Raw genomic sequence first — 9,148 nt, 5'->3', positions numbered from 1 at the left:
AAAAAAGTGAAAACAATCTCCAGCATAACTAATTAAGGTAATTAAATGCCTAGCCACCAGCAAAAAATAACGAATCATACTAAGAAAATTGAAGATATAGCCCAGTCAAAGGAACAAACCAACAACTCAAATCAGATACAGGAGTTGAAACAATTAATACAGAATGTTTGAACAGACATGGAAAACCTCATCAAAAATCAAATCAGTGAATTGGGGGAGGATATAAAGAAGGCAGGGAATGAACAAAAAGAAGAAATCGAACGTCTGATAAAACAAATCACAGAATTTATGGGAATGAAAGTCACAGTAGAAGAGATGAAAAAAACAATGGAAACCTACAATGTCAGATTTCAAGAGGCAGAAGATAGGATTACTGAACTCAGGGATGAGACATCTGCAATCTGACAAGCAAAAGAAAATATAGGGAAAAGAATGGAAAAATATGAGCAGGGACTCGGGGAATTGAATGACATCATGAAGCACACAAATATACATGCTGTGGATGTGCCAGAAGGAGAAGAGAAGGAAAAAGGGATAATGGAGGAAGTTATAACGAAAATTTCCCAACTCTTATGAAAGACTTAAAATTACATATTTAAGAAGTTCAGCGTACTCCAAACAGAATAGATCCAAATAGACGTACTCCAAGACACTTATTAATCAGAATATCAGATGTCAAACAGAAAGAGAGAATCTTGAAAGCAGCAAGAGAAAAAACAATCCATCACATACAAGGGAAACCCAATAAGACTGTGTAGATTTCTCAGCAGAAACCATGGAGGTGAGAAGACAGTGGGATGATATATTTAAAACACTAAAAGAGAAAAACTGCCAACCAAGAATTCTATATCCAGCAAAATTGTCCTTCAAAAATGAGGGAGAAATTGAAACATTTTCAGTCAAAAAATCACTGAGAAAATTTGTGAGCAAGAGATCAGCTCTGTAAGAAATACTAAAGGGAGCACTAGAGACAGATTCAAAAAGACAGGAGAGAGAGTATAGAAATTAAAACTATCAGTAAAGGTAAAAAGAAGGAAAATTAGATATGCCATATAAAATCCAAAAGGCAAAATGGTAGAAAGAAGTACTGCCCATATAGTAATAACACTAAATGTTAATGGATTAAACTCCCCAATCAAAAGACACACACAGGCAGAATGGATTAAAAACCAGGACCCAACTATACACTGTCTACAGGAAATGCATCTTAGACCCAAGGATAAACATAGGTTGAAACTGAAAGGTTGGGGTAAGATATTCCATGCAAATAACAATCAGAAAAGAGCAGGAGTAGCTATACTAATACCCAACAAATTAGACTTCAAATATAAAACAGTTAAAAGGGACAAAGAAGGACACTATGTGTTAATAAAAGGAATAATTCAACAAGAAGACATAACAATCATAAATATTTATGCACCAAGCCAGAATGCTCCAAAATACATGAGGCAAACAATGAAATGAGAATAGACACATCTACCATAATAGTTGGAGACTTCAAATCCCCACTCTTATCAATGGACAGAACATCTAGACAAAGGATCAATAAAGAAACAGAGAATTTGAATAACACAATAAATGAGCTAGACTTAACAGACATTCATAGAACATTACACTCTACAACAGCAGGATATATCTTTTTCTCAGGTACTGATGGATCATTCTCAAGGATAGACGATATGCTGGGTCACAAAGCGAGTCTCAATAACTTTTAAAAGATTGAAATCATACAAAACACTTTCTCAGATCATAAAGGAATGAAGTTAGAAATCAATAATAGGCAGAGTGCCAGAAAATTCACAAATCATGGAGGTTCAACAACACACTCTTAAACAACCAGTGGGTCAAGGAAGAAATTATAAGAGAAATTAGTAAATATCTCGAGGCAAATGAAAATGAAAATACAACATATCAAAATTTATGGGATGCAGCAAAGGGAGTGCTAAGAGGGAAATTTATTGCCCTATAATGCCTATATCAAAAAAGAAGAAAGGGCAAAAATACAGGAATTAACTGTCCACTTGGAAGAACTGGAGAAAGAACAGCAAACTAACCCCAAAGCAAGCAAAAGGAAAGAAATAACAAAGATTAGAGCCAGACAAAGATATTACAAGAAAAGAAAACTACAGACCAATCTCTTTTATGAAGACAGATGCAAAAATCCTCAACAAAATTCTTGCAAATTGAATCCAGCAGCATATTAAAAGAAGTATACACCATGAGCAAGTAGGATTCATCCCAGGTATGCAAGGATGGTTCAACATAAGAAAATCAATTAATGTCATACACCATATCAACAAATCAAAGCAGAAAAACCACATGATCATCTTGAATCATGCAGAAAAGGCATTTGACAAAATTCAACATCCTTTCCTGTTGAAAACACTTCAAAGGATAGGAATACAAGGGAACTTCCTTAAAATGATAGAGGGAATATATGAAAAACCCACCGCTAACATCATACTCAATGAGGAAAAACTGAAAACTTTCCCTCTAAGATCAGGAACAAGACAAGGATGTCCAAATCACCATTGTTATTCAACACTGTGTTGGAAGTTCTAGCCAGAGCAATTAGAAAAGCAAAAGAAATACAAGGCATCAAAATTGGAAAGGAAGAAGTAAAACACTCACTGTTTGCAGATGATATGATACTATATGTTGAAAACCCAAAAAAATCCACAGCAAAACTACAAGCACTAATAAATGAGTACAGCAAAGTGGCAAGTTACAAGATCAGCACTCAAAAATCTGTAGTGTTTCTATACACTAGTAATGAACAATCTGAGGGGGAAATCATGAAAAAAATCCGTTTACCATTGCAAGCAAAAGAATAAAATATTTAGGAATAAATTTAACTAAAGAGACAAAAGTCCTATACAGAGAAAACTACAAGAAATTGTTTAAAGAAATCATAGAAGACCTAAATAAATGGAAGGACATACTGTGTTCATGGATTGGAAGATTAAATATGTTAAGATGTCAATTCTACCCAAATTAATTTACAGATTCAATGCAATACCAATTAAAATCCCAAAAACTTACTTTTCAGAAATAGAAAAACCAATAACCAAATTTATCTGGAAGTGCAGAGTGCCCCAAATAGCTAAACATATCCTGAGAAAGAAAAATAAAGTCGGAGGTCTCATGCTACCTGACATTAAGGTGTATTACGAAGCTACACTGGTCAAAGCAGCATGGTTCTAGTGTAAAGATAGATATACTGACCAATGGAATCAAATAGAGTGTCCAGATATAGACCGTCTCATCTATGGACAATTGATCTTTGATAAGGCAGTCAAGCCAACTCACCTGGGACAGAACCAGTCTCTCCAATAAATGGTGCCTAGAGAACTAGAAATCCACATGCAAAAAAAATGAAAGAGGATCTATATCTCACACCCTATACAAAAAGTAACTCAAAATGGATCAAAGACCTAAATATTAGATCTAAGACCATAAAACTGTTAGATAAAAATGTAGGGAAATATCTTATAAATCTTATAATAGGAGGCGGTTTCCTAGACCTTACACCCAAAGCATGAGCATAGAATACATAAATAAATAAATGGGAACTCCTCAAAATTTAACACTTTTGTGCATCAAAGAACTTTGTCAAGAAAGTAAAAAGATAGCCTACACAATGGGAGGTGATATTTGGAAACAATATGTCAGATAAAGGTCTAGTATCCAGAATATATAAAGAGATTGTTTAACTCAAGAACAAAAAGACAGACAACCCAATTACAAAATGGGCAAAAGACTTGAACAGACATTTCTCAGAAGAGAAAAAACAAATGGCCAAAAGGTGCATGAAAAGATGGTCAACTTCCCTGGCTATTAGGGAAATGCAAATAAAAAACACAATGAGAGATCATCTCACACCCACCAGAATGGCCATTATCAATAAAACAGAAAACAAAAAGTGCTGGAGAGGATGTGGACAAAGAGGCACACTTTCCACTGTTGGTGGGAATGTTAAATGGTACAACTGCTCTGGAATGCAGTTTGGTGGTTCCTCAGGAAGCTAAGTATAGAACTGCCATATCATCTAGCAGTATCATTGCTAAATATCTACTCAGGGGACATGAGAGCAAGGACACAAACGGATATTTGCACACCAATGTTTATAGCAGCATTATTTACAATTGCCAAAAGATGGAAACAGCCAAAATGTCCATCAACAGACAAGTGGCTAAACAAGCTGTGGTATATACATATAATGGAGTATTCTGCAACTGTAAGACAGAATAAAGTTATGAAGTATATAGCAACATGCATGGACCTTGAGGACGTTATGATGACTGAGATTAGCCAGAAACAGGACAAATACCGTATGGTCTCACTGATATGAATCAACATTAATGAATGAACTTGGATAATTTCAGTTAAGAACAGAGGTCATCAGGAGATAGAAATACGGTAGATATTGGGTAATCAGAACTTAAGGGATACAGATTGTGCAATGGGACTTTTTATAAAAATTCAGAAATGGATAGCACAATGCTACCTAACTGCAATACAGTAATGTTAGAACATTGATGAAGCTGAATGTGAGAATGATAGAGGGAGGAGGCCTTGGGGCACAAATGAAATCAGAAGGAAAGATATGATAAAGACTGAGATGGTATAATCCAGGAATGCCTAGAGTATATAATGATAGTGACTAAATGTGCAAATATAAAAATGTTTTGCATGAGGATGAACAAAGGAATGTCAATACTGAAGGGTGCTGAAAATAGATGGCAATTAATATATTAAAACTTTAACTTATGTGAGAGACTAAAGCAAAAAAATGTTTATTTGGTACAAAATTTATAATCTGACTAGTGCACTTCCTAATACAACTTATGGGGACAGCTTAATTGAACACCATAAGTACATGGAACCTTGAGTAGGGCATGAGATTTTGTAGGTGATGGCCCCATAAATCCCAGAGTGATTTGAAAAGTGAATAAAAAAGTATTTGCAAAGTCCCCTTAGGGGAATGGTGAGAAAGGGGGAAAATTCAACTTCCCCAAGTGGAGAATTCTTGGTATTCTCACAAGCAGTGGGGACAACCAAAGCAATAGGCTGAGCCCCCAATCTTGGGGGTCATTAATATGAAACTTAATCCCACAAAGGATAGGCTAAGCCTACTTAAATTTAGGCCTAAGAGTCACCCCCAAGAGAACTTCTTTTGTTGCTCAGATGTGGCCTCTCTCTCAGCCAACACGACAAGCAACCTCACTGCCCTCCCCTTCTCTATGTGGGACATGACTCCCAGGGGTGTGGACCTTCCTGGCAACACGGGACATAAATCCAAGAATGAGCTGGAACTCAGCACCAAGGGATTGAGAAAACCTTCTCGACCGAAAGAGGGAAGAGATAAATGAGACAAAATAAAGTGTCAATGGCTGACAGATGCCAAACAGAGTTAAGAGGTTATTCTGGAGATTATTCTTATACATTGAATAACTATTCATTTAAGGTGTAATGGAGAGGCTGGAGGGAACTGCCTGAAAATGTAGAGCTGTGTTCCAGTAGCCATGTTTCTTGAAGATGATTGTATAATGATATAGCTTTTGCAATGTGCCTGTGTGATTGTGAAAACCTTGTGTGTCTGATGCTTCTTTTATCTACGTTACAGACAGATGAGTAAAACATGGATTAAAAATAAATAAATAATAGGGGAAACGAATGCTAAAATAAATTTTGTAGATTGAAATGCTAGTGATCAATGAAAGGGAGGGGTGGGGGATATGGTATGTATGAATTTTTTTCTGTTTTCTTTTTATTTCTTTTTCTGAATTGATGCAAATGTTCTAATAAATGATCGTGATGATGAATATGCAACTATGTGGTGATATTGTGAATTACTAATTATACATGTATAAAGGAATGATCACATGTTAAGAATGTTTGTTATATTTTTAAAAAATTTTAAAAAAATAAATAAAACACAGAGAGAGACACAGAATTTGCAACAACTAATCAAAAATGTTCATACAAATCACTTAAATAAAACCAATGGGTTGGCCAAAGACATAAAGAATATAAAAAAGATGCTAAATGAACATAAAGAAGAATTTGAATTTGAAATAATAAAGAGAAAAATAACATCTCAAGGAAATGAAAGTTACTGTAGATCAAATTAAAAATATACTAGAGACACACAACAGCAGATTTGAAGAAGTAGAAGAAATAGTAAGTGAACTAGAGGATCGGAAAACTAAATTTGAATGTGCAAAAGGACAAATGGTGAAAAAGATGGAAAGATTTGAATTGGATCTCAGGAAAATGATGGACATCAAGAAGTGCACAAATTTAAGAATCAATGGTGTCCCAGAAGAAGAGAAGAGTAAAGGCTAGGAAGATTGAGGAGATAACTGGGGAAAACTTCCAAACCCTTATAAAAGACATAATTATGCAAATCAAAGAAGCCAACAAACTTCAAAGAGAATAAATCCAAATAGACCCACTCCAATATACATATTAATAAGACTGTCAAATGCTGAAGAGAAGCAGAAAGCCCTGAATGCAGCAATTTACCACATAAGAGGGAAGCCACTTACGAGTAGGTTCGGACTACTCAACATGCACCATGGAGGCAAAAAGGCAGTGGTATGATATATTAAGATTGGGGAAAAAAATATTTCAAGCCCAAAATTCTTTATTCAGCAAAGTTGTCCTTCAAAAGTGAGGGAGAGATTGAAATTTTCACAGACAAACAAATGCTGAGAGATTTTGTTTAAAAAAATGACAGGCCCTGCAAGATATACTAAAGGCAATCAACATCACGTAGAGATATGAATGAAGCTGATCTGGATAGGACTAAGGTATATCAGAAGACTGGGGAAAGGATGATAATGTCCATATTTTAAAACTTCAACTTCTGTTTGAGATTAAAGGGAGAGATGTTTAATTGGAGCAAAATTTATATATTGGGTTGTACATTTTCTAGTTTAAATTGTATGGTAACTTTAGTTGAACACCATAAGTACATGGAATCTTGAATAAGGTGTGAGATTTTGTTGGTTTGTCCAGGTTAGTGGAATGCCTTGATAAATCTCAGAGTGATTTGGCCAGTGGTAAAGAAGTATTTGCCATGTCCCCTTGGGAGAATGAGGAGAAAGGAGAAAATATTCAACTTCCCATTTGGAGAATTTCTGATATTCTCGCAAGCATTGGGAACAACCAAATCAACAGGCTGAGCCCTCGATCTTGGGGCTTGCCCCTATGAACTCATTCCTGAAAAGGATAGCTAAGCCTACTTAAAATTAGGCCTATGAGTTACCCCCAGAGAACTTCTTTTGTTGCCCAGATATGGTCTCTTGCTCTCTCTCTGCCAACTGAGCAGGTGAGCTCACTGCCCTTCCCCCTATGTGGGATATGACTCCCTGGGATGTATACAGGTTATATTTTGCAATAAAAAATGTTAAGAAAAAAAATGAGATCTTATTTCACATCTACTTGAATGGAAACTATTACAAAACAGAAAGCTATAAGTGTTGGAGAAGATGTGGAGAAATAGGAACACTTATTCACTGCTGTTGGGAATGTAAAATGGTGCAGCTGCTGTGGAAGATGATTTGGTAGTTCCTAGTAAATTAAATACAGAATTACCACATGATCCAGCAATCCTGCTACTAGGTATATACCCAGAAGAATTGAAAGCAGGGACTTAAGGAGACATTGGCACACTAATGTTTATAGTAGCATTATTCACAATTGCAAAAGATGGAAGCAACTGTGTGTCTATCAACCAATGAATGGATAAACAAAATGTAGTATATACATACAATGAACTAGTATTCAGTCATAAGAAATAATGAAGTCCTGATGCATATGAATACATAGATGAACCTTGAAGACACTATGCTGAGTGAAATAAGCCAGACACAAAAGGACAAATATTGTACTGTCTCAGTGAAATGAATTAATTATAATAAGCAAATTCATAGAGTTAGAATCTAAAATATAGGTTACAAGGGGATAGAATTGGGGTAGAGAATGAGGTTCTGAGGCTTAATTTGTACAGAATTTCTATTTAGGTTGGTTGTAAATGTTTGGAAATGGTTTGTGGAGAGGGTAGCTCATTATTGTTAGTGTAATTAATTGCTGAAATATATTTGTGAATGTGGTTGAAAGATGAGTTTTGGGTCATGCATGTTAGTAGAAAGAAAGTTAGAAGATAAAACGTGAGACTGTATAACAGTGAACCCTATTGTAGACAACGGCCTGGGGCTAATAGTACAAATATAAGAATTTTCTTTCAAGAATTATAACACATGTACATTACTATTATAATGTGTTAACAGAGTGGTATATGGGGAAAATTACACCAAATGTTAGCTAAAGAGTATGGTTACCAGTAATATTTTAATATGATTCCATCAGCTGTAACAAAGGCACCAGTACCACACTAAGGCCAAGTGTCAACAATGAGGGGGGGGTACAGTGGAACAATGTATTGTTTACATGACATTTCTGAACCTACAACTTCTCTAATTTAAAAAATAACAACAACAACAAAATTATGTTAAGGGAAAGAAATAGACACAAAGTATTACATAATGTATGATTCCATTTATATAAAGTCTAACCAGAAATTAATTTATAGAGACAGAAAAAACAACAATGCTATCTATCCTGGTATGTGCCAATGCCATGATATATGTAAAAAATTCATTAGATTGAGCTTAAACTTCAAATTCAAAAACTACAAAACTTAAAACCTGTCTAGTAAAAAAGTCACATGTACATTATCTAGTAAATAATTAAATTTACACATTTAAATGTGTAGCAATACCTTTAAGAATTTTCACAGTATTGAACTTCAAAATGCTCAGTTCACAGGCCAGAAAAAAACAGAATAAGTCAGAAGTATGAAATAAAGCTAAAATTATAGCAAAGACACATAAGGAAATCTGTGTAAGACCAGCTGTATATCCAAGAAACATTTACCTTCGGAAGACTGTGTCTATTATGACATGGTTTTCTTAAACTCCTAATCAAAAAACAGAATAATAGAAAAAGAAAGAGTTGAAAACTTTATCTGTTAGTCAATTCTCAGGTGATTAGAAAAGCGCTCTCTCTGAACTGGAGGAGAAAGGCATGATTCCTAAATCCAAAGAGAAATTAAACTACAAAGGTTAAACAAAACAGCATA

Source organism: Tamandua tetradactyla, chromosome 16, assembly GCF_023851605.1.
Source record: "Tamandua tetradactyla isolate mTamTet1 chromosome 16, mTamTet1.pri, whole genome shotgun sequence".
NCBI classification, from domain to species: Eukaryota; Metazoa; Chordata; class Mammalia; order Pilosa; family Myrmecophagidae; genus Tamandua; species Tamandua tetradactyla.
The sequence above is the reverse complement of the archived record's forward strand: the minus strand, read 5'-3'. Positions refer to the sequence as shown.